Here is a 26807-nt window from a genome sequence, read left to right on the forward strand (position 1 = left end):
AAATAACAATACAATTCACACAGTGGGTCTGTTAGGATTCAAGAACCCTGACCAGAACGTACCGCTCCTAAACCAGTTAAACACACAAAACATCTAGGTTTCTTTTCTCTAGCTTTTTTTTATTTACTAGAAAATGCCATGAGGTATATGTGTCAAGCATGCACACATGTCTTCTTGTCACACCAGTCTCAGAATGATGATGTATATCTGTGCATGTGTCAGCATGCATGCATGCACATTTCTTTATGGAGCAGTGGCCATTTTGTTTTTATGTTAATTTACAAGTCCAAGTCAGTGGACAGCCATCTTGGAACAGTAAACTAAAAATAAAATAAAACTTCACCAAAGTGCATTTTTAAGCATTGCCTCTGGAACATCTGTAGCTGCCTTGCCAGGCTATTGTTTTCCCAAAAAACAAACATAACATACGCACGGAGTGACTTCTGCCCACAACAGCATAGAGCAAGGGCAATAGGTCAGTAGACTATACACATTGGCTCTTTCACTTTGAGTGACCTTACAAAGGTTGTGTACATTGTTCACTTCTGCTTAAAAATGGCTCTTTTCTCTTTAGTGAGATAGTTTTATCAAAGTGTGTAGAAATTGGGTTTCTTGGTGGCAGAATTATGCACCCTGTCCAAGCAGAAACCACAGCCCTAGTCAGGGTAAGTAACAAGGCACTCTAAAAAATCCTGTGCTCATCCTCTGGTACCTTGGCACAGAGCAGTCAGGCTTAACTTGAGAGGCAATGTGTAAAGTACTTGTACAATACATCAAACAATAACACAGTGAAAACCCCATAAAAAGACTTCACATAGGTTTGTAAGTAAATCCTGAGATATGCAATTTAAAAGATTTAGGTGAAAATAGCACATAAAAGCGCAATGCCCCAAGGGTGGTTCTCTGGTCGTGCCAGACCGAGACAAAGTCACAAGTTCAGGATGACCATGATGGAGCACGGGCCAGTTCAGGGACCCTCTTGGGTCTGCTAAACACAATACCTTTAATCCTGGTATGCAGTCTGCGTGGAGTGGCTTTGCAAGGCTTTGCGTTATCTGGCTTAAGTTCTGGGAAGTTGTGTGTCGAGGCTTTACGGGGCTTGGTATCACTTTGCGTTGGTCCCAGGGAGCTCTGCGGCAAGGCTCTGCAGGGTTTGGTGTCACTTTGCATCAATCCTGGGGAACTGTCTTACGAGGTTTTGCCGGGCTTGGAGTCGCTGTGCGTCGGCTCGGACACACTGGCAGCTGTGCTGCAAGGCTTTGCGTAGCTTCGCTCCACCCAGTGTTTCTGTTGAGGCTGGCAGCTGTGCGGCAAAGATTTGCAGGGCTTTGGGTTGCTTCACAGCTATTCCTAAGAGGACCACAGAGGGCAGAGCACCTTAGACCCGTTTCCAAAGGTCTATCACCAGGGTGATTTTATTGGGCAGGGCAGACTCACCGATGTCAGAGTCCAGAAGCAGTTTGGTTGAAAGTCTTTTGTGTCCCTGAGATTTCAGAAAATAGGAGACCAGCCGGCTGGCCCCTGGAGCAACACTAGGTTCTGGGATGTAGAGATGCAGGTCCAGTCTTACACACCCCCAGACAAGACGACAGAAAGCACAGGTCAGCACAGCAGAGCAGTAGTCCAGCAAAGTTCAGCAGAGTGGCAGTCCTTGTAGCAGCACAGCAGCTATTCTTCCTGGCAGAATATCCACGGGACAGAAGTGTACTGAAGTCATGGAGCCAGAGGTCCAGTACTTCGACCTATGTTATATTCCCAAGTTAGGCCCATGTAGCAAAGCAGCTTTTTTCTTACATTGCCCTCACAAATAAAGTTTTTAAATAACAGTCAAACCAGCGAGGGTTGCTCAGGCTGCACAACCACACATGGTTACTACAGGTATTTACCCACAAACACTGAACACCATTATAGGAATAATTCCCACCAGCCAGGAGCAATCTTTTCTGCCATATATACTAGAGCACATGGTACCCTCTCGATAGCAGTCATACCAGTTGTACTGAAACCGATTCAGAATGATTATGGGGCAGAGTCTGCCCTAGAACTGGGGATGAAACTGATGGGCAATTTTGCCCAGGTATAGGTAATTATGTCAAGTCACATAAAACGGGAGACAGCAGTGGTAGCTATACACCAACGCCTGAGGGAATTCACTCCTGCAAAACAGGAAAGATAATTACCTAGGATTATCGAAGACACATATGCTTCACTTGGTAGAATTAACCTGGGAGCCAGACATGGGAAACCAATAGTTAAGGGAAATTCTGAAAAGGATAACTCTAAGCAAGCACCCAATACTTCAAAGACGAAATGGGATATTAAGCAAAACAATAAACAAAATAAAACACAGTCACTGGGTGGGTCTCCTCAACAGGAGCACACCAAGAGAAAATACAATTTGAGAAACTGTGACAATATTAGAAATCCTGACAGATATCAGGATACTGATACACATTCCGCTCATTCCTTTCAGGACTCATCCGAAAAACGTTCAGAAAGAGAAGGATGATCACAGCACAGATCAGAAGAGCAAGTCAAGCCCAAAAGGGAGACACGTCGCATCTCGGACTACATCATAAAACAGGAAGATAAACAAAAGACATCTAAACCTCAGTTTGAGAAGAAAGAGGTAGCCGGGATTAAAATTAGAAATGCCCAGGCTACTGAGGACTCTGCTTCTGAACAGGGAATGAGTAGTGACGATGCTGGACAGAGTGGCAGAAGTCACAATAGCTTGCCAGAACCTGATGGACTATCTGGGGGGAGCAGAGATGAGCAAGCATATCACGATGGAAACACCTGATGCAAGGGTCCCACATCGTTTATACAAAATAATGCTCCAAATTGAGGGGGACATACCCAGGAAGGTAAAAGGTCTCTTTTTGGAGAACCTGGCATATGGTTACAACATTCTTTTTGCCAGAAAACATTAGCCACTTGATTTCGTAATGGATTGCCCAATGGGGGAAGAAGTTATTTTTCCTGCCTTCTCCGACCTCGTAACAGAATCAGTTAAAAATTCATATGCGTAGGAGTGGGCGTTAGAGTTAGCTCCTTCACTTTACCGCAATCATGTTGGGTGGGATGATGAGTAGCCTCATCATGAAATCCCATTAAAATCAATCCCTCAACCACAGAGACATTACCCAATAAAACATAATGCAAAGAAACAAGTCAGGGAGATCCGAGATCAACTTGAATACCAGGGTGTGATAGAGAATTGCACCTCACCTATAAATAATCCCTTGTTTCCTGTAAAGAAACCTGATAATTCATATTGTCTGGTCTTAGATTATAGACATTTAAATGCATCCACACGCACATTTGCACTTAAAAATGCACACAATTTCGCACTAAAGAATAACATCGTGCGAAAAAAATACAAAACAACACTAGCTTCTCAAATTGATTTTTCTTACAAAATATAGCACCTCGTAGCAGATATTTGACAGCATTCTCGGTGCTAGGCTCTCAACGCCAATTTTATCGATTATCACAAGGGTATAAGAACTGTTTTCAGCCAGGGTAACAGAGTTACTTCAAAACTTTGATGAGGAGGGGTTGTCCTATGTGGATGACATCAATCTGATGGACGATCAATTCATGGAACACTTCTCTATGGTGATCCACATCATTCTTGAGTTTGGACACCTGGGATACAAATATTTTTTTTTTAAATCAAAAATTGCCCACCTGAGTGTCCTATCTTTAGGATATGAATTGTCAAGGGAAGACAAAAGCCTGGCGGCACAGTTGTTAGGAAAATGTGCACTGCTCCCACCTCCAACGACTCTGAAGTGGCTACAATCTAATTTAGGATTTTTTAATTTTGGCAGGACATACATTTTGGATTATGGAGAAAGAGTGAAACCTTTCAACAACTTAAATAGACCTGATTTTTAGTACATCATTGGACACAGGAACATACAGATATTTTACTTTCTGTACAAGCTGACATGATAGCTTCCAAACATTTACACACACAGGTTAACGCAACTAACCTGGTGATCCGCACTAGACCAACTGGGAATACATACATCACTTTCAATTAGGGTGATACCTTACCTATAGCAGACAAATCACATTTGTACACAAACGCTGAAATGCAAGGGAAACGCATAATTGTCATGACCCCGGTACACATCTTAGAGGCCGTTACAATGGCAAGCATCCCAAATGCAAATGCATTACATGGATTCAATGGGCTAACTCTCTCACTGCATCAGATGTAGATTACAGACTTGACTCTACAATACAAACAGAGTCATTCTTGCAGAATGAAAGAGAATATTCTTTGCCAAATTAAATAATGCCTCTAGATCTATATGAACGTTTCATTTATCCCGATGGGTCTGCCCAGCCAGCCATAGGAACAAAACAGCAGTATTCTATGGCATGCGCAATTATGAAAGGGTGCATGCATGATGGAAAGTTCCACCATGGGAAAACCCACACCCAGTCTCTTGGGGACTGTACGGCACAGCTAGCGGAACTAATAGCCCTGATACTGGCACTACAAAATACGGATCGTGAATGCCCCACACTAATTGTGTGTGATTCATTTTACTGTCTCCAGTTTTACAATGAATATTTATATTACTGGGGCCAGAATGGTTTCGGGGATTCCAGAGGTTGCACAGTACAGCCCAAGAAGCTTTGAGAACAAGTGGCAAAGCTAAAAGAAGGCATGCCACGGGCTAATTTTATTCATACATCGAGTTATCAACGTATTGACATTCACGTTGAAGCGAATTCGATAGAGGATAAAGCTGCCAAGGCAACAGTATACAATGCTGCCGTTGCTGCAATAATTAGCTCCAGTACAAGGATAAACAGAATAATTATGATAGCTGTCAATGCCACGCGCAACAGCTTAGCCCTGCCGCCGAAAGGCTTTCCACTCAAGTACTACTACAAATTAGATGCCCAAAACATTATGTATGCTCAGATTCCGGGAGTGGGGGATAGAGTCATACCAAACACTGATCGCAGATTGGGATTGATACTAGCTGCACACAAGGGTCTGGATTCAACTCATGCAAGTATCGCTGCTACAGTTCAAATACTAAAGTAGCGCTATTGGTGGCCAGGTCTTACTAAACAGACCAAGGAATGTGTCTTAAAATGCGACATCTGCCAGCAGTTGAAGGGCTCACCATAAAACACCTTTGTTGATCTCATGCAAAACTCTTATGTGTGTATATTTGGATCACTTCAGCCCCTTACACTGAGACAGGGCTTACAAGTACATCTTGATGGCAGTGGTTCATTTCTCCAGATTCCTCTCATTGGATCCAAGTAAACCTGAACTGCCAACACTGCCTTGCCCTTTCAAGCAAAGAGTATATGCTTTCTATCTTTGTCTGAAAAAGACTTACTTCGTTGATCCTCAGCTACATCTCTGGATTACAATTGGATTAATTTTCCTGGTACTTTGGATTGGTATAGTGACTGTCTTTTTCTTACTTCTGAATGTACACTTTCTCCCAGAAAGCTCGAAGTGCAACTGGTTCTTAAACCACATGCATCATTGCACCGTGAACTGAGGAAATTGTCCCTGGTGAAAATTACAGCAGTCCCAGTTCCAGATGGAATTGTGTGGGACAGGGTATTGTATGATGTGCATGGTCCAACTGAACTTTTGCAAATTCCTTATTTGTTTAAAATTTATTTAAATAACATCATCACCTCTAGTACTTTCTCTGATGATTGGGACATTAAAATTGTGCATAATTTGCTTTCAGAGTTAGAGCAATCAGCTGCATTTTCTAATGATGAATTGTATGATGGTACAAGTAATTTTGGAGACATGTTCTGTTACCAACATTATGGTCACCATTTCTTTTTACTTAAAGCTAGTTTTCCACAGGCTGGTTATAATTGCACACAATGGCAACACTGCCCAACACCGCCAAAAGGTAGTTCAAAGACATTTGCACAGAAGTTTGCTTAATTTGGGGGTTTTGAAACATCAGATCCAGCCTCATATTACTATAGCCTTGCACCAACACCAGCAAAGAAAAATATGCTAACAAACACCAAGCTGATATACTATGCTTCCTTTATTTCCCAACTGTCTACACAGGGTTTCAACTTTTGGAAAGACACTGTAGACACAAAGTCTATCTAGGGGACAAGAGATTGGCAGGTTCAGGGAACAGAGGTCTTGTTTATAGCATGCTTCATACCACATCAAATGATGATACTGAACAAGACAGTGCAACAAACTTCATGTCTTCGTATGGCAAAAATTAGGGATTTGAACACACCAAGTATTCCCGCATTCTCATAATTTGAGAATTGGCGTGCACTTTACACACTTCAATGGGGATATACTAGATACCATGATACGTAATGGTTCTTTCAATTCATCTGACTCTAATTGGAAGGGATGGTTGGTTTGGCCAGTGGATACAAACGGGTGCCAGTTTAAATTCCTGGGTAACACTGAAGGGTTCAGAATCAACAGGCCCAATCTGAATATGAATAGAACACTCAGGGGGTGACATCATATAGTGTTGGGAAGGTATGCCTAGATTGACTACAAACCTCAACACTCTCCCAGGTGAAACAACACTTGTCCCTTCTTTCTGATGACAAGGATATTAGGGATTTTTAATAGGCCCTTGGAATCCATGTAAAACGCACATTTTGTAAGAAATGTACAAAGAGAAATGGAAGATTTCTCAACAGTAAGCAGCTGAGAGATTGTGTGAAGTTGATAGGGTTAATTTAGGAAAGGCTTTGGCTGTGGTTGACAACTGTATGATGACTTTATCATCCAGAATTTATTGATTGGACAAAATATTGTCTTCGGCAACTGACATAATACAGCAAGACATGTCTATATTACAACATGGACAGTCACAATTACGGTCAATAGTAATACTGAGCTGGATTTTTCAAACATTGCGTTCTGGCCACGTGCCATGGCATTACATCAACAGTAAAAATCTGTTTTCAGCATATGATCAAAGGAAAGGCAGATAGTAATGGCACGCAGAGATGCAATATATACCATGCTGCACATTGAAAATGTAAACAAATTACCTTTCACCATGTCTGAGACACAATCCACTGACTGGATAATCCATGGTTAAATCACCTAACCGGTCACAACCTTCAAATTCCAATATTGTCTCCAATACCAACTAGTAGGCAGATATGAAGCTTTAGGGGAAGGATATGTGCAAGAGTATTGGGAGTTACCATTCAGGTTTAGATGCAAGAATGGGGACACAAAAGTTTTTCTTAGTGGCTACGACTGTGAAGATGCTTTGAGCAGCTCCTTGGTTTGCAAGGACATTTCTCTCCACAGGCATGCAATGCTTCAGTAGCAAACTTGTCTTGTTATCTGAAGGGTTCTTCAGTTGCTGTGATTCATCCTGTGTTCAGGCTCCTCTCGAATGGGAGCTATTTGATGCTGAGTGAGCAAGGTGGCTGTGGAATGGAACTGGTCATTTATTAACTGGTGATGGTTAATTTCATAGTCACTTATTGTACACAAATACTGTTTCCACCAGCCCGCACAGTTAGGGAGGCAGAGCTATGGTCTTCGATAAATGTTTCCAACATAAAATTTGATTCCCTAAGCAAACTTAAATCCATGCTTTTACAGAAAGATGTGGCCTTAACTTCAGCCAAAGATATGTTTGCTCTCCAGGTTGCAAGGACCTCGCCTGAGTTACAGACGCTCCACACTAACTTCCCGCTGCATTTTGGGGAGCTAGTCCATCGTACCTTTAACCCCTTGCATGCCCGCCCCTTTCCCCGCCCAGTGCCGCGCTTAACATTAGCGGGCGGAGTTCATGACGAGCTGGACTCGTCATGGGCACAGCGCCACCGCAGCCCATGACGAGTCCAGCTCGTCATGGGCACTGAAGGGGTTAACATGTCTGATACAAAAGGAATAGTGTGCTTTTTTTAAATGTATTGGCTCTGATTTGGTTAGCACCTTTAAGACAATTTTCAAAATTATTCCATTTTTCATACACGGTGTTGGGAAGCGTTTTTGGGGGGCTCCAGGTACTGGTGCCTGATTTTCTTTTATCTGCTCCGCAATGGACGTCCCAGTTCAACCCGGAATGGAGACAGCACTGCTAGTGATGTTTTGCCGTGAGCGCATGATACACTGCTTCTGCACACCTCAGCTCCAAGAACTAAATGCTCATTGGTTCTTATCATTCAGGCCGGTCTGGCTTGACTGCATACAACCTGTCTTCCGCTGTCTGCTTTGCAGCTGCAAATGCGTCCTGGATATATGACTCGGATCAGAATTGGTTGCGCCACAGGACATTGAAGTACTGATGGACCCCTTAAAGGCCCATGCGTTTTGCTGTCCCCAACATATTCCATTGATGATGTACGAATTCTTAGAGTTAGTCTGGGATGCTTTAGATCCTAGTGTTGTGAACTTCGCCTCTGTGAAAAGAGTAGAGAAAGCGACGCCTCCCTTTGGGGAACTGGATGGAATCATCTTTGCTCCAAAAACATGCTACGAGGTGCACCTCTGGTAACGTCTGCGGATGCGGGCAACGTTAATGTTGCGTCTGCCACTCAGAACACATAAACAATTGGCCCTGACCGTGGGGGAACAATTTGGCCTCTTTTTAAACAAAATGAACCAAAATAGCTGTTGCTTTTTCTAGGCACCATGGCTTTCTGAGTGCTTGGGATCTCAAATTGATATGAATAACTTTTAGATTAATATTTTAAAAGGCAGTCCGCTTTTTAGATGCTGTTATGAATAGTTTAATGTTTTTTAATTTGTCTGCCAGCTTTTTAGATAGCATCTTAGATATCGACCCTTAGTATGGGGAGTGAGTGTTATATTCCCAAATTACATCCATGTAGCGAAGCAGCTTATTTCTTACATTGTCCTCACTAATAACATTTTTAGCTGTTATCTCTTGCTAATATTTGCGTGCACGACAATGTTGGATTAGTTTCCCAGAAACGAAACTTGTATTCACATCTAGCACTATGGTCAAAGGTTATCACTATCTTCATCCACGGGGCGGCTGGGCTATCTACATATGCATAACATCGCCAATCTATACACACATCGAAAGGCTGCTTTCCATTATAAAAGATGAGCATCCTGATATACTAGCAGAGTAGGCACTTCCGCTGACACCAAGGTCCTTGTATGTTGAGAAATCACCACACAGCGGTCTGACGTCTCGTGAGGGGTGTCCAGTTCATGACCAAGACGGTGTCCTTCGTTCTATCCCATCAGGTAATGGGGTTGGATCGTCCCTTGGGGTTATTCTTGGCTCTACACCTTCACACACTCTAGGTACACTTAGAGTCGGGGTCATATCATAGGAGTACGCTCGATTACTGCCTTGTTTTATATGCCTGCTTATATAAATTGTTTTAGCACCATGATAGAACTCTATCTACTATTTATGCTGTTGGTGCTTGTAATCACGCTTATCTGCTTCTGTCTATTGATTATTGCAGCACATATATTTTATGCAAGAATAATGTTTATTTATTGGAAATGCACCGCTGTGTATTCTCTGTATATTTCTCTGGGACTAAGTGACCATAGGTGACTGAGCGAAAAGTTCTGTACTGTTTCCACTTACCCTGAGGGGTCAGGGTTGTCATGCTCAGTAGTTGCCAGAAACCATTCACTCCCTGGTAGGTTAGGGGGGCTTACGATGGCACTGTGAGCTAGCTGGTCTATGGGCCTACATATCCTGCGTGGGTGTCCGGAATCAGTCTTGGTACCAAGCCCTTAGTTTATGTTGTCCAAAAAACGCGCAGATCCTACAGATTAGTAGGAACTACACAACACCTAGTTTTGCCTTTTAAGTGAGGGAGACTTCAAAGAGAGGCCTTTGAAATGCACAGATTCCCTTTCCTTCTTGCCCTGGCTCCAGACTCACTGAAGGGAGTATACAGCCATTTGTGTGGGAACAGGACATAGCCCTTTCGGGTGTAAGTGTCAGCTCCTCCCTCCCATACTGCCCAGGATGGCCCATTAGGATGTGGATGGATCACCAATCACACCTAGGTTCCCTTTGTGTGTGGCTATCTGGAGGGGATGCACAAAGCTCAGCTGTCACCCACCCCAGACTTGTATTCACAGACAGGAGGAAAACACCAAATGACTAACGTAAGAAAAGTCCAACTTTCTAAAAGTGCCATTTTCAGAATTACCATTTAAAATCTAACTTCACAATAAGTTAGGATTTTGAATTAGGATTTCAGAGACAACAAACTTGGGTGTCCGATCTCTTACCAATTGGAAATTACACTTATAGTGTGTAATAAGGTAATCCCAATGTTAATCTATAGGAGAGATAGGCCTTGCATTAGTGAAAAACAATGTAAGAGTTTTTTACTACCTGGACATGTAAAACGTACAAGTAGATGTCCATCTTTTTAAATACACTGCACCCTGTCCTTGGGGCTGTCCAAAGGTCTGCCTAAGGGGTGACTTATATGTACAAAATTAGAAGGTTTGGGCCTGAAAATAAGGTTAACTTGCAAAGGTCAACATGGAAATGTATAACTGTTCACACAAACTGTGCACCGGAAGGCCTGAGACATGTTTAAAATAGCTACTGAAGTGGGTGAGACCATCAGTACTGCAGGCCCACTAGTAACATTTAATGCAGAGGCCCTGGGGACATGTAGTGCACTTTACTAGGAACTTATAGGTAAATGAAAAATGCCAATTGTAGAGAAGCCAATGTTACCATGTTAAAACTGGAGAGTGCATGCATAGTAGCACTGGTTCGCTGAGGTAAAGGGCCCAGAGCCCTATAGCCAGGAAAAATGTAGTCAGCAAAGTTGGAGGTCATAAGGCAAAAAAAAAGTCAGCGGAAACCACACCAAGGATTCCAGGCCTAACAAAGTGTTTTTATTTTATTTTTTAATATTCATTTTACAAATGGCTATTTACTTTCCCTGAACTTTGGGTACCCATTTACATGGTGATTTGCTTCCTGTCTCCTTTCCAGATTCGGGTTTGCAGCACAGTTGTCACCAGACCTCATGTGATCAAAACAAGAGTTTTCAGGAGTATTACATAGAGGGACTGTGGCTCCACCCAGATAGTTGCTCACATGAGTATAGCTTTCGATTTGCCAAAAGCGGTGTGCTGCCACAGAAAGAGTGATTGCCCTCCAGACAGCTGTGATCATCTGTTTTTCCAGATTTCTAAGCCAGGCACTTTATCCATGAAAGTTAGTGTGTTCGACGTTTGGTCACACACAAGCCGCAGGGATAGATGGAGCTTGCCCTTTAAGGCCACACAAATGTCACTGGAATGCTATTAAACAATGTTTCCTAGATAATTAGCTAATTATGGTGTTAGTCTTTTCTGGTTGCCATGTGTGAAAGTGTGTGCTCCACACAGCAGGGCTTTGTTAATGATGGTGGCAAACCAGTTACTAAGGCTATAAGCCACATTTTTTTAAAATAAGAAAAGGGATAAAGTCAATGGGCCAAACTTATTTAATGTGAAAAGGATGTCAAAGTCAATATTAATTTATGTCAATGTCACGGGATAATATGGTGCCCGGCTAGCGGCGAGTCGGGGGTGCTCCTACAGTCGGAAGTAAATTCTATGTTTTGGGGGCCAGTTAGCTATAATTAATCTAGTTTACCTGCTGTGCTGGGAAACTTGTTAAAGCTGGACTGCTGGTGGGGGACCTTAGAGCCCCCTGAAGTCATTCAGAACAGCACACACGGAGTCTCCAGGCTCTGAGCTGCACTGGATTGAAGCCGCGCGCAGGCTCCGCAGGGGTCGCGGAGCTGCGGTTCGGATTCCCTTCCAGGAAGTGAGAGGTGGAGATAGCTTGGTTAGCTTGGGCAACCGGGAGGAGTTTCAAGAAAGGGAAGCAGAAGGCGTGAGGCAGAAGACTGTCTTAGAGTCAATTTCGAGGAAGAAGGTGAAAGGAAAAGGAGGCAGCCAATAGCAGGAATACTCGCGTAACATGGGTAAGGAGGGGGGGTACTGTTCTAACCAACCCAGTTAACCCCACGGGGGACAAGGGAGATACAGCTCAAATTGTTGCCTCAGCTCCACCTTTGGACAAAAAGCTAGAGAAGCTAGAAAATTATAACAGATATGGGTTGAGAAATGCAACAGCTGATGGGTACGATAAGGGGTTGTTTTCCCCAGAAGCTAAATTATCAAGAACAAGCATATTAAAGTGTAGGAAGGTCGCCCTGGGAGAGCAGGCATCAAAGAGGGAAGGGGGAAGTGGAAGGGGTAAATGGACAAGACTAAAAAAAGGAGTAGTGAGTCAAGGTCAGAAGTTAAAGATTACCCCCTAGCTCCGGACTTTTGTTGAAAGTGATGCCAAAAATGCTGATTCTGAAAAAGGGAAAACAAGGTAAATTGAGGAAACCAAGGATCATTTGAGAAGGGAAGTTGCAGATGTACATAGTCTTGAGTTTAACAGTGATATGGCAAAGGTAGGAGAGTCTGACTTGTTAAGTCCAAATACATTTCAAGCCCTGACAGTAGAAGAATGTATTAATTCAGAGGAGGGTGTGCAAAATGTGCAGGAGAAACTGACCTGGAGGTAGGGAAGACAAACTCTTCAGTACAGGGAGGTGGGTCAACAGCTTGAGATGTCGTAAGGAGAGACGGAGTCAGCAGAGCCACCCCAAGTTTAAGCACCACCACAGCTAGTGTCAGAATTGATCCAGACGTTAACTATGGATATAAGGAGCAGATTTGATATATCAGAAACAAACCAGAAAGACATATGACTGGCGTGTGACAATCTGGAAAAAAAATTGATGGTCTTACTGTCAGGACTCAAGTGTTGAAATCCGCATTTAAAGATTTATCCCTGCAAACTGGAGTAAATAAGGAAAGCAGTAGACTTCTTAAAGAAAGCGGGCTAGACATGTAGGAAAAACTGGAGTCACTAGAAAATAATCAAAGAAGGAACAATTTGCACCTGTTGAAAATTCTGGAAGAGGCAGAAGGAGACAACTGGAAATTTTTTGCACCAAAACTGATTAAAGTCGGGACACAAGAGGATTGCTCAGAGCAGGACATTATTGGTGATATTCAGAGGATACATAGAGATCCCTTCAGGTTAAACCCTATTCATGTGAAGCCCAGGAAAATTCTAGCGAACTTCCAAACATACAAAATGAAAGAAGAAATTGTCTCCAATGCATTGAAAGTGAAGTCCCTTAGGGTGGATGGAATTAACTTTGAGATAAGGTCAGACATTTCTCAGATTAATGCAAATAAGCAATGGGAATTAGGGAAAAATGTGGAACTGTTGAGACAGCAAGGTGCTACTGCACTGCTAAAATTCCTAGCTACATTGCGAGTAATGTACAAGAACAAATTGCAGAATTTTAGGAGAATTGAGGAAGTGGAGGAATCAATGAAATCCATTCCTAGAGCAGACTCCACATAAAGGTTGGTCGGGGGGCACCATTCGTGCTTTTTGTTCTCTTGTCTTTTCTACCCCACCCTTTGTGTTAGTATGACTAGAAAGCCACTCAGTTAATTTTGCACTACATTTTTTGTTTTATTGATACATCGATTCCCTTATAGGTTGTAGTTTTTAGGAAATAATGATATGTCCCGCATCAATATCACAGTTTTCCGAATGTGAGTCCCTACTTAGTGGCCCCATAGGCTTAGGCCATGAGGAAGGAAGGAGGGTTCTCCAGGGTAAGGGGAGGGGACTAAGTAGTTTAAGGGGTAGGGGCACTGGGTGTGGGAGTATAAAAGGGAGACAATAAAAAAAATTAATATCCTCATTTACTAGAAAATTGGTTATGGAGCTTCCGCTTTTGGGAAAATATCAAATAGAGAATGGCAGGGGATCAGAGAGCTAGAGTAGAGCTACTATCATGGAATGTAAATGATCTAAGAGTGAAATGAAGAAGAGAGAAGATCCTGCAGTATCTGAAAGAAGTTTCAGCTCAGATCATCATTCTACAAGAAATGCACCTAACAGACGGAGAAATGAAGGAGGTATTCAAAGCCAGAGGTTGGGTGCAAAAGGCGGTGTGTACTACCCTGCAGGGGGTGGCAATCCTGATAAAGAAAATTCCATTCATTACGATAGAGCATAGCACAGTAGACAGAGCAGGTAAGTGGGCTATATTGACGCTTAAAATCTATAATCAAAGGTATATAGTGGTCGGATTCTATGGCCCCAATATTCATGACATGAGGCCATTTGGGGGGGCTGTTGACAGAACTGTTGAATTTTACAGATCCTGTCATTCTGGCTGGCGATTTTAATGTGATTTTAGAAAATGTGTTGGATCGCTCTGTTAACAGCAGGTCAGCTATAAACAGTAGGAAGAGGCCATTTATCAAAGTCTCAATTGTACAACAGGGACTGTGTAATATATAGAGAGAGGATGGGGGTCAGGAAGGGCTTTACATATAATAATACAAAAATACAGACATCAATTGAGAATTGACTTTTTCTTAGTGGACCAAGGGCTTAGAGGGTACGTGGAAAAAAACACACACGTGGGTGCCCATTTGTCAGACCATTTGGCAGTTTCTTTGGTCCTATCAGTATCTACCGGAGTAATACAAAGAAGGTGGACCATGGACAGCACTCTGCTGTTAGACGAGGCACTGATAGAAGTACTTAAAATAGAGTCTACGAATATTTTTGCCATAAATATGGATAGTGCACCAGTGGAAGTAGTATGGGATACATACAAGGCTTTTTAAAGGGAAGAATAACTAGTCTGCAAATATTGATGAGAAAAAACTTTATCCCTTAAGTAAGTCTGTTAGAAAGCGGTATTCAACAGCAGGAACAAGAGCTTTTAGATGTGGTGGGGAAAGCGAGAAATCAACTCTACAAGCTTCTCTACAAGCTGTAAAATAGGTTCTGTCTGGGTTAGTAGAAGACAGTCTAAGAAAAAGATGGCAGGCAAGTAAAAGTGCTCACTTTGAGTATGGAGAGGGCTGTGGAAAATTGTTAGCATGGAAAACGAAGATGAAACAATCAAGATCTTTTATTAAAGAAGTTAGGTGCGAGCTGTCGGGTAACACCCTCACTGGAAGTAAAGAAATTGAGGAAGCCTTTCAAAATTATTTTGGAGAGCTATGTCATGAGGAGTTGGTAGTCACTGAGGGAGAAGTTAAGGCATGGCTGGGTCAGGATGTTCCGTAGGGTAATTCTGAAACCAGTAGTATAGCGATAAACAGCAATATAACGATCATAAAGATAAAAAATGCAATAAGGCCAGGGAATTCAAGAAAATCAGCAGGACCGGATGGGTTGCCTTTAGAATTATATAAATTATTGGAGGAGGTCCTCTTGCCATTTTTGACAAAGTGTTTGCTGAATTTTTGGGAAGGGAGCAGAACTGCCAGCATCTTGGGACAAGGCCACAGTCACATAATTGCGAAACCAGGAAAGGCTTTGAATTTATGTGATTCTTATAGGCCCATCTCTTTATTAAATTGTGATTAGAAGATCTTCACAAAGGGCCAGATTCACAGAACTAACTTAAGACAAAATCCTAAACTTACTACCATTTTGGTATTCACAGAAGGCACTTACTCATTTTGGTATTCACAGAAGGCACTTACTCATTTCGGTATTCATAGAAGTTAGGAGTCCTAACTTTAGGACTTCTAAATGCCTTCTGTGAATACCGAAAGTCTTAAAGTTAGGATTTTTCTCAGTTTAGGAGTAGTAAAGTTAGGAGTTCTAACTTTACTACTCCTAAACTGAGAAAAATCCTAACTTTAAGACTTTCGGTATTCAAAGAAGGCATTTAGGAGTTCTAAAGTTAGGACTACTAACTTTACTACTCCTAAACTGAGAACAATCCTAACTTTAAGACTTTCGGTATTCACAGAAGGCATTTAGGAGTACTAAAGTTAGGACTACTAACTTCTGTAAATACCAAAATGAGTAAGTGCCTTCTGTGAATACCAAAATGGTAGTAAGTTTAGCATTTTGTCTTAAGTTAGTTCTGTGAATCGGTCCCAAAAATTCTGTCAGGGAGACTGAACGGGCTTGTGGGGTTCTCCTACATGCAGACCAGAAGGCATTTGGAAGAGGAAGAGGGATCCAGGAACTGACCTATAACCTAATAGGTGCAGCCGACATAGCTTCCAACTATAAAATACCCTTAGCATTTATTACACTGGATGCTACTAAAGCTTTTGATCGGGTAAATTGGGCTTACCTGCGGATGATGTTAAACCTTTTCAATCTTGGTGAAAACTTCTGCAGGACCTTGACCATGATATACAGAAAACAGCGGACCAGAGTCTTGACAAATGGTAATCTTTCTATGCCCTTTAGTATTTCAAGAGGGACAAGACAGGGTTGCCCCTTAACCCCTCTCCTTTTGAATGTATACATTGATACATTTGCAGTTAAGGTTAGGAAGGAGAGTCGTATACTCCCTTTTATATCCAATGAGTGGGAGAAGAAGGTGGCTCCATATGTAGACGATTTGTTGGTATTTACATCAGACTTGGATACAACGGTCCCTTTATTAAGGATGTATGTCGTTACAACGCACACTTTTACAACGTATGCACTTACAACACATTTTTTACAACGCAACATCCACTACAACGCATTCCATTACATAGCATGACACTACAACGCATTTTTAAAAACTACCTTTACAACACATTCCATTACATCGCATACTACCTTTACAACGCATACCATTACAACGCATAATATTAAATTGCATTTAAGGTAAGTATTGGATAGTATAGGGGTAAAAATTACTATTCTAACTCCAGGGGGTGCAACAGTAGGGTAAGTGTTGGATAGTATAGGGGTAAAAATTACTATTCTAACTCCAGGGGGTGCAACAGTAGGGTAAGTGTTGGATAGTATAGGGGTAAAAATTACTATTCTAACTCCAGGGGGTGCAACAGTAGGGTAAGTGTTGGATAGTATAGGGGTAAAAAGTGCTATTCTAACTCCAGGGGGTGAAACAGTAGGGTAAGTGTTGGATAGTATAGGGGTAAAAATTACTATTCTAACTCCAGGGGGTGCAACAGTAGGGAAAGTGTTGGATAGTATAGGGGTGAAAAATTACTATTCTAACTCCAGGGGGTGCAACAGTAGGGTAAGTGTTGGATAGTATAGGGGTAAAAATTACTATTCTAACTCCAGGGGGTGCAACAGTAGGGTAAGTGTTGGATAGTATAGGGGTAAAAATTACTATTCTAACTCCAGGGGGTGCAACAGTAGGGTAAGTGTTGGATAGTATAGGGGTAAAAATTACTATTCTAACTCCAGGGGGTGCAACAGTAGGGTAAGTGTTGGATAGTGTAGTGTAATATTATGCGTTGTAATGGTATGCGTTGTAAAGGTAGTATGCGATGTAATGGAATGCGTTGTAAAGGTAGTTTTTAAAAATGCGTTGTAGTGTCATGCTATGTAATGGAATGAGTTGTAGTGGATGTTGCGTTGTAAAAAATGCGTTGTAAGTGTAGTGCGTTGTAAAAGTTGCGTTGTAAAGGTTGTTCCCCCTTTATTAAACAACCTAACTGTACAATTTGACTGTATTGCTGGGTATTCAGTAAACAGGGCAAAAACAGAGGTCATGGACTAGAACTTGGAGTCAAACTCAAACATCTGCAAAAAAGAGATGAGATACTTTGGCATAAAGATTTCTCAGAACATTAAGGACCTCCCAGAAGTTAATTTCCTCAAAGTAATGAAAGAAGCCAGTAACCTGATGTTAAGCTGGTCCCATCTTCCATTAATGATTATAGGCAAAGTCAATTTGGTGAAAATGTCATTCCTCCCAAAGTTTACTTTCCTTTTCCAGACGATCCCATTTCTATTTAAGGCTGAGTGGTTGGTGAAATTACAGGCTAAAGTTAATAGTTTTGTATGGGACTCCAAAGGCCCCCAAATTGTCTGGAAAAAACTACGCAGAAGGAAAGAAAAAAGGGGCTTATGTCTGCAATATTTAGACTACTATGCCTGGGCTTTTCTTCTAAGGAACAGGAAGATGTTAATAACCCAACCAGACAATTCGTACATCTGTAAAATGCTTAGGTGCATGCTGTTAGATATTAAAGGAAGAGAGCAAGGATTTATGTACAAGTTAGGCAACCCCAAATACTTCCAAAGAGTATGTCTTAAATCCTTACAGAGTATGGCGGAACTCTAGTTTAAGATGAGAAAGGAGGTAAAACGTACGTACTACAGCAGGAAATACTTCCAAATAAAACATTGGTTTCAGGCATCTGAGGTGGATATGGGCTTGTCAAACTATCTAGAAGATGGTATAATGGGTGAGGTGCCAAAGAAGAAGGAAGTGGCAAGATCGTACTAACTATTGGTGGATTTATCGGAGCGCGTCTTCAAACTTCCAAGTGAGCTGTGGGGAAAGAGCTTGCCGGGGAAGACCTATTGCAAGTATCTTTTAACTTTCTTTATTTCCACTGTACATCCTGCCAATTTAAGAAGAAACCACATCTTCTGTTTTCATAGAGTATATTGGACGCTGTATAGATTGTCGGAGCTGGGGAAGGGGAGAATGTCAAGGTGTGTAAAATGTAGCCAAGACAAAGCAGACGATATTCACATGTTCCTGGATTCAGAAAGTTTGGGGAGATGTAAGTAGAGATATCTCATCAATATTGGACACAGAACTCCAGGTAAGTCTGCCTCTTGTATTCCTTGGGTTATCATCCGTGCATGCTGATTTTACAAATGTTATTTGATTCTGTTGGCTCGAAGAGAGATATGTAAGAAATGGATTAGTAATTTGCCACCAAGTGAAATAGATTGGCTAAAAGCTGTTAAAAGCACAGTAAGTCTGGATAGACTATTAGTAAGTAAAAGGAACCAATGTTGGGCTCCTGCTATAAAGTGGCTGGATCTTAAATGAAAGAAGTAAGTTTAGAGAAGGATTTGGTCCTATGAATATGAATTCTTATAAGTTGGTCTCCTATCTTTCCTGGATGATCTGCAGTTCGGACAACTGGTCTGGGCAGAGAATAAAGGGAGATGGGACGATAAGATCCTTGGTATAAATAAATAGCTCTGGTAGGTGCTAGATCAGGGGGGCACCAGAGGTTGATTCCAAGGTAAATGAGGACAAAAAAAATCTATATATATTAATTTACGTAACTCCTGGTGAGTTGGAAACATTTGAAACAGGGTTGCCCAGGGTACTGTCTCTGGAAGTAATATCACTCTGCTCCCACTGGGTTCCTTTTATGAACCACCTGGCCAGAAGTCTGAGAGGAGGGCTAGGGCGGGAATACAGAATACCGATGTCAGCTATCTTTGTCATCAGGAGGAGGCCCGACTCTATCTTTGAGTAATCATTTTGAGCGAATCCTGCTCTATATCTCAACTGAGACGTCTTTAGCACCCCTAAAGTGATGAGCTGGAATATCACAGGCGGCCAAGGAAAATTAGACAATGAAGAATGTACAAAATTCCTAAGCTCTTAGGACATTATATGCCTGCAAGAGACCTGGGATGTTTTAGGGAATCTGTTCCCAAATGGTTATGCCACATTTGGTTTTCAACGCCATGCTCTCCTTTGGTGGTAGAGCTAAAGGGGGTTTAGTTACTTTTATAAACTGAGCCTTAGCTGTAAAAAGGAAGGGGTTGAAACACACTCAGCTCCCATTTTGGGCACTCTCCTGACTCTTTCAAACCAGTAAAGGGTCCTGGTGGTGAACATTTATAATTCAATTTCAGCTATGGGGAAGCAGGATGTTGTCTGCGATCTTAAAAATTTCCTAGAAGATGTCAAAGCTAGCTCTCCTAGATTTATGGTATCGATGGTGTTGAGAGATCTCAACTTGTACCCCTGCACAGATTGTTATTTGTATGTTGACAGGGATAATGATCTTTTTGGCATGGTTCAAAATTAGGGGTGGGCGGAATTTGCGTAGTTGCGCTACGCAAAACTTCGTGAAATGGTAAAACATCTCTGCAAGCACGCAGAGTTCCGCGAACACACGGAATTGCTTGTTCCGCCCGTTCGCGATCCTTTTTTCCTGTTCGCGAATGCTGTTTGTGTGCTCGGGGGGAAATATCTCGCGAACACGCAATTCGAAAGCGCGAATAAGCAAAAATGGCTGTGGATCGCAGAATTTTTGGCAAATCAGCGTTCTCCACAGGACGTGCAATCACTCAAATTCCGCAAATTCCGCAAGCGGAACGGTATTTACCGCACAGGCCTATTCAAAATACTCCTTAAACACTAACCCCATGGGGAGTTGCTCAACAACTTGATTTTAGATCACACTCTAGTGAACCTGTTTAACAAGGGGTATGTTAGCCATGTGGCACAAATTCCAACTTTTAAGGGGTCAGGCTCTGTTTTGATAAATGACTATAGATTTGTATTGGCTAGCCTAGTCTCTTCTCTAATTAATTTTAACGTAGCCTGGCTCACTCAGAGTGATTATAATCCTATCCTGGACATCTTCTGGTGGTCTCACACATCAGCCAGGTCGACAGCCTATATTAGGGAAACAATTGGCTTAAAGGATCAGGGGAGAAGGCTAAAGTGGCTTAAGGTAGTCCTGGCTGATTTAAATTTTAGGCTGTTTTCCTCTTGTCAATGTGACTTTAATGTTTGCCTTGATGAAGGAGCTCCTGATGCCAATATTTTGGCTGCCCTTTCCAATCTTACTGGGTGGGTGTATTAAGGCTACTCTTGCCTCATTTTCTGTTGTTCATTTGGCAGCGCCTTCTAAATGGTTTGACAAGGCATGTACTCAGGTCCACAAAGTGCTCATATCCTTGCTGCAAAGGGAGCTTCACAATCGTGATGAGCTGAGGAATGCACGGGCTTCCAATCGCCTGGCAGGATGTGAAAGAAAGAGGATTCTAAAAACTGAGCTATGGGTCAATCTCCTGGAGGCCTGCACCTCCGTGAAAGTGCAGCATTCTGGAGGGCAGTGAATATCCCCCTGTTCTGGACAGAGCAGGTGTTGGTGCAGACCCTTATTAGCACTCCGAAGGCCTGGCTGTATCATTCTGTGGCTATCTATGATTTTGAGAAAGGTGATGACATGCATTTCGGGGGGGGGGGCTTATGGCCGGTGGCTCAGCTTCCAATGGGAGGAAGTTAGGAAAGCTATTAGGTCTCTCCCGAATGGTAAGTCCTGGGACCAGATGGGGCACCAGGGAATCTGTTAAAATCCACAGTTGATCTGTGGACCCCCATAGTGACTCAACACCTTAATACACCCACCCGTAGCTCGTTACTAAATAGTTGCTGTCATTCTGTAATCATGCAGATATTCAAACAATGGAATAGAACGAATCCTGCTTGCTATAAACCTACCTCCCTGGTGATAGTGAGGTTAAAAGCTAAGGATGGGTGCTCCTAGATCTCCTCACGTTATGGGCAAAAGAGAACAATGTCCTATCTGAGATCCAATATGGGATCAGGATCTCTATATACACCAGGGTGATGGGGACTGTCAACTTGACCTTCATGGACCTCAGCTTGGCATTCAACAGGGTTAACAGAACCACGTTTTGAGTCACGCTGGGGTGCATGGCGGTTCTGTTCATCTCCTTCACATTACGGGGCCTAGATGGTAGATACATATCACCTTCATTGATCCACTGCACTCATTTATTTTTTATATTAATTAGAGTTAAGTCACATTCTTTTCTGTCAGGAAAGTGCAGATGATGACAGAGTAAGCCAAATGGTGAGTACCAACCAGTAGCTCCATGGTTGTTGCTTACATGAGGCACTTTCTGAACCAACTCACATTTTTTGTTAGCCCATTCTGAGACTATAGGCTGGTGGGCTCCTGACTTGACGTGAATGGTTGGTGAATTTTGTTATGCGGAATAACACATATAGGTGGGCATGACTAGATAGCAAGCATTGCCTTGCTAAAGTAGTATGATACATGAAAAAAAAAGAAAAGGTTAATGCATTTGTCTATAACCAAGCCTTTGTTTTCTGAAAGTGCATTGGGGTTGAGCCAGCACTGGCCACCTTGCTGCACAACTTATATGAGGGCCTCACTGCCTCCGTTATATATGGGGGCTAATGGTGAATGTACCGAGCCATTTAGTTTGAAGAGAGGGGTGTGCTAGGGGTTCATCATGGTACCTTATGTCTTCATACTTTAAATTAACGGTTCAAGTCAGCCTTAACCAAACTTGGGTTGGGTCTGCCAAGCATGGGCAGTTGTCCATTGCCCGCATTTTTTTAATAGAACGCAGGACTAAGGGCGTGCAGCGCCTCCTTGAGCTTTTTGTCACTTTTTGTCACCTTTATGAATGCCTCTATCTTTACACTAACTACCCCCATGTTATGGTTGTTGGCCCCAGAAATACTAGTTTAAAAACCTTTGTGGTAAAGGTTCAACCTATCATCAGGGTTGAGCATTTTTCTTATTTGAGGATCCTATTAGATTCCAAACCACTGCTCCCGAAAAGATCAAGATGTTTAAAAGGGCTGTAAACTGCATTAGCTCTTTTCCCACACTTAGACCACACACATGTTGAGGCAACACTCAAAGTCTATAAGGTCAAATGTATTCCTGAAGTGAGCTTTGGGTGCGACATTTGGGGTTATGTGTCCATAGCCCCATTACAGGTTGCGGAGAACATCTTTCTGAGAGGTCTCTTAAACGTCCCTCAAGGCATTCCCAATCAATCAATCAATCAATCAGTTAATTTGTAAAGAGCACTACTTACCCACAGGGGTTTCAAGGTGCTGAGAGAGGGGGGGGGGTGCTGCTGGTCTTGAGTCATCTCCTGCAAGTCAGCAGGTCTTCGGTTTGTCGTAGATTGAGGGGGAGGGTGTTCCAGGTCTTGGCGGCACGGTGGGAGAAGGACCTGCCTTCGGAAGTGGTACTACGGATGCGCGGGACCGTGGCCAGGGTGTGGAGTCCTAAAGTTAGGAGTTCTAACTTTACTACTCCTAATCTGAGAAAAATCCTAACTTTAAGACTTTTGGTATTCACAGAAGGCATTTAGGAGTCCTAAATTTAGAACTCCTAACTTCTGTGAATACCGAAATGAGTAAGTGCCTTCTGTGAATACCAAAATGAGTAAGTGCCTTCTGTGAATACCAAAATGGTAGTAAGTTTAGGATTTTGTCTTAAGTTAGTTCTGTGAATCGGGCCCTCTGTGTGAGACTGTTTGAACCTGGTCAATATGTACCCCATCCCAATGTTATACTTCAGTAGAGGAAATCTCAATGGATCTGTGCAGACCTGTACTTTTTTCAGACGCTAATCGTATAGTGAAAGTGGATACTGCCTTGCTGATGCAGGCCTTTCACACCAGCGGAGTGAGAGGCCTCTGCATTGACCAAGAGCTTAATGCACCATTTCATTATGTTCAAACCAGTTTGTGGGCTGGAACCCTATTTGAATCTGGGGATGGCCAGTTATCACTGCAGGTTGCATACATTTTTCAGGTTAAATCAGCTTCATCAAATGATGCTTTCCAAGGGGGTTGGACAAAAGTATCGGAGCTACAAGCATGTTTTTGTGATAACATTTCCATTCCCGATCCCTTACATATTGTAATGATTTGCCCAGACTGAACAGTTTGCATCATCAGTGCATTTGTTTACTACGTTTACCTGTAAACTTCAAACAGGTGAGACCAGCACTCTTGTTCCTACTACTTTTAGAGAGGGTATGCTTTTTCGTGACACACCTTTAATCTGGTATTTTACATTGGCAATGAGAACACCTATGTGCACTTTCGACATCATCTATATTGATCACTTGTTCCACATTTCAGTTTTTTCCCTGTAGAGCACAAATGTATTTTTTTCATGTTCTTTAGAATGTATTTCAGTATTTATGCAGTAATCAATTAGTTTATTGTGGATATCTCCGATTTTATTTAGAGTCTTATTATCGTTTTATGACCGTAATGTTTTATTGTATGCACTTTTATAATTTTAAGATAAAATTGAAAGAAGTTAACACTTGACATGCTAAAGTCAATGGGCAATTGAGTGTGGAGTGCTATTACTTTATTAAAATCTGCAGAGAGGCAATTTGTTACATGGAACTTCATAGTTTACTGTGGAAGGCCCTGGGGTCACATGCATTAAGTAATAGCAATTTTTTGCGGTTACCTAAATTTCAAACAGCGTTTCGGGAAGCGCAATTTGCGATTCCCTAAAGGCGATGCATGTAGACTTTCCTAAATGCGAACTGTGAATTTAGGAAACGTTAATTACCATCAACTTCAAGTTGATGGTAATTTGTGCATGCATTTTTCAAAGTGCCATGTAGCGCACACATGCCCTTAGGGCATGTGTGTGCTTCACATGTGCACACTTACCTTTTTTGGGAGGGGGTGCTTCTGGGGGGCCTAGGCCCCGGAGCACCCTTGGATTTGCATTTGCAATTTGCGATTACCAATTTGGTATTCGCAATTTGCGAATGCATTACCATTCATTCCTATGGGCCTGTAGCCCCATAGGAATGAATGGAGTCAGGTTAGCTAATAGCGATTCGTAATTTCAGAATCGCTATTAGCTAATGTTAAGAAATCGCAAATGTTTGTGTGATTCTTACATGCATTGCATTTTGCGATTCCAAAATAGCGATTCAGTAAAAATTGCTATTTTAGAATCGCAAAATGAATGCTTGATGCATGTGCCCCAAAGGTTTACTATTTACATAGCACAGAGGATGTGTACTGTGGTAATCCTTGTAAGGCCCACTTAGTACACCTAGGAGTATATTCACAGGAACGTGTGATAAATAACTACCACAAGAGTAGCGTAACGCAACTTTTAATATTGCAGCCCATCGCGGGAAAATAACCCCATGACAACGTGGGATTCACAACAAGGCGGTAGCATGTGATAGTCTGCCGAAACCGCGGACAATGTCTGCGATAAAACCACTTCGATGGAGATAAAAACACAAACCACAACACCAAAAAAACTGCAATGGGTCAAAGCGCGATGAGGAAATCAGCGATAAGCAGTGCCAGGTCTGCAACACACACCTGGCAGGTGGGAAAAATCTCCATAAAAGCAGAAAAAACACCCACACACAAATTGACCTACACCCAGGCACCATGGAGGCAGCCGGAGCAGGCGCAGAGGACGAGCGCAACCCCACAAGCACCCCGTACGACCAGCCTGGGACCTCGAGGACAGGGAAGGGCAAGGACAAGAAGACGAGAAAGACGAAATTCAGTCCGCAGGCGAACAGGATCATAGTCACAGAGATGATGGAACACCATCAACAACTCTTCGTCACCTCCAACATGTCACTGGGCACCAAAACTGCAATATGGCAGGACATCCTCGACAAGGTGAATGCCGTCGGAGAGCACAAGTGGACAATGGACGAGGTCAAGAGGCGATGGAATGACATCAAGCGGAAGACCAAGGAGAAATTCTCCGCCAACCAGAAGGCAGCAACGCAGACTGGAGGTGGGGACCAGTAGAGGTCTGTGGAGGGAGTTCCATGGGGCGGTGAGGCGGGGCGGGGGAGGGGCAGGGTGGGGAAATGTAAACACTGCAATATGGATGAAGGGAGGTAAGTACACATTTAAATTAATACATCGAATTTCGTTGCCTGCAATATGAGTGCTTGGTTGAGGATACTTTCTTCTCACCAGCTTCTAGAAATATAATAGTAAAATGCAGGGTACAACTCAAAGGGTTGTCTTTTTAAAAACATCACTTGTAAAACATCCACATCAGTGAATATTTGTTTATTTTTAATAGCAAGCATGAGACTACCACATTAAGGTGGCAGCATGTTTTCTACGTCTTTTCATTTTTTTGTCAACTGCTTGCAATAAACAGATTAAAAAGATATTTAATATTACCCCAGGATGCCAGTACCAGTTATTTTAGAAAGCAGCATCTTAATAGCAAGTTACATCTGATGGGCACTCTAGTGGAGTGCTAGAAAAAAAAGCACTGGCAAAACCAATATGCGGCATGTTTATACAGTGCATGCAGAAATACAATATCTAGGCACACAGTGACACACCTCTCAAAATATCTCTAAGAAACTTGTCCCTAGTCAATACTTTTAAGGTGAATCCCACTCACAAGACAGGAACAAAACAGAAGTGTCGAAAATGCAAGACCCACCGACCCTACTGGGTGCCATAAAAGGGCTTACCATCCCAGCATCCTCTTGTTTTGTACCTAGACAGCCTGGGAGCCACATGAGCCTAAGGCAGTAATATGCCACAACAGAAGGCACTGTATTTGAGAGTTTGAATTATTAAGTATGTAGAAACAGCAGGTCTTGCAATTCAGGAGAGTCCGGCAATGCAGAACTGCAGTGGAACAATCTCGCTGCATGGAAACGTGGATTGAGGAGCCTGCCCAAATATCTTTGAGCATGCTCATATAACACTGCTAGTTGGCATTAAAACATATAAAATGTGGTAGGCTGCTTAAAAAATACACTGTGCTTCTCACAGAAAATGGGTTTCCTTTCTCATGCCTCCCAGCAGGAGTGCCAAAGGGCAGCAAAATGTAAAACAGGGAAACATTTGTAGGTGAAGCTTCCACTTGTTTCACTCAAAATACAAATAGCACAGTCTATCAGACAGAAACAACATAGTCTGGCTTTATGTATAGTGACAGAAGTTTCATTAGCGCCAGCTTCCTAAGATCAACCACCCTTGAAGTTTAAGATCATTAGAAACTAGCAATTACAATAGTTTGCACCTCAAAGGTAGTTTGAACGTAGATTTTGTAAATAACAAGAAAGATGAGGCTGGGAATAACATGAATACAGAAAAAGCTTTTATAAATTATAACGTTTGTAATCCAAGCAATAACAGCAAAAATTTTAATTGGTGTTGATTTAGACAGAAGCTTGGCCACTGTGAAACAATTCA

General features: G+C 42.3%; 1 protein-coding gene across 1 annotated transcript in view; it reads right to left on the reverse strand.

Moving 5' to 3' along the window:
- LOC146861449 (NXPE family member 4-like) overlaps positions 1-26807 on the reverse strand; it is a 352813-nt gene that overhangs the window by 184457 nt on the left and 141549 nt on the right. The window lies entirely within an intron of this gene.

This window comes from Triturus cristatus, chromosome 3_1 (genome assembly GCF_964204655.1).
Source record: "Triturus cristatus chromosome 3_1, aTriCri1.1, whole genome shotgun sequence".
Taxonomy (NCBI): domain Eukaryota; kingdom Metazoa; phylum Chordata; class Amphibia; order Caudata; family Salamandridae; genus Triturus; species Triturus cristatus.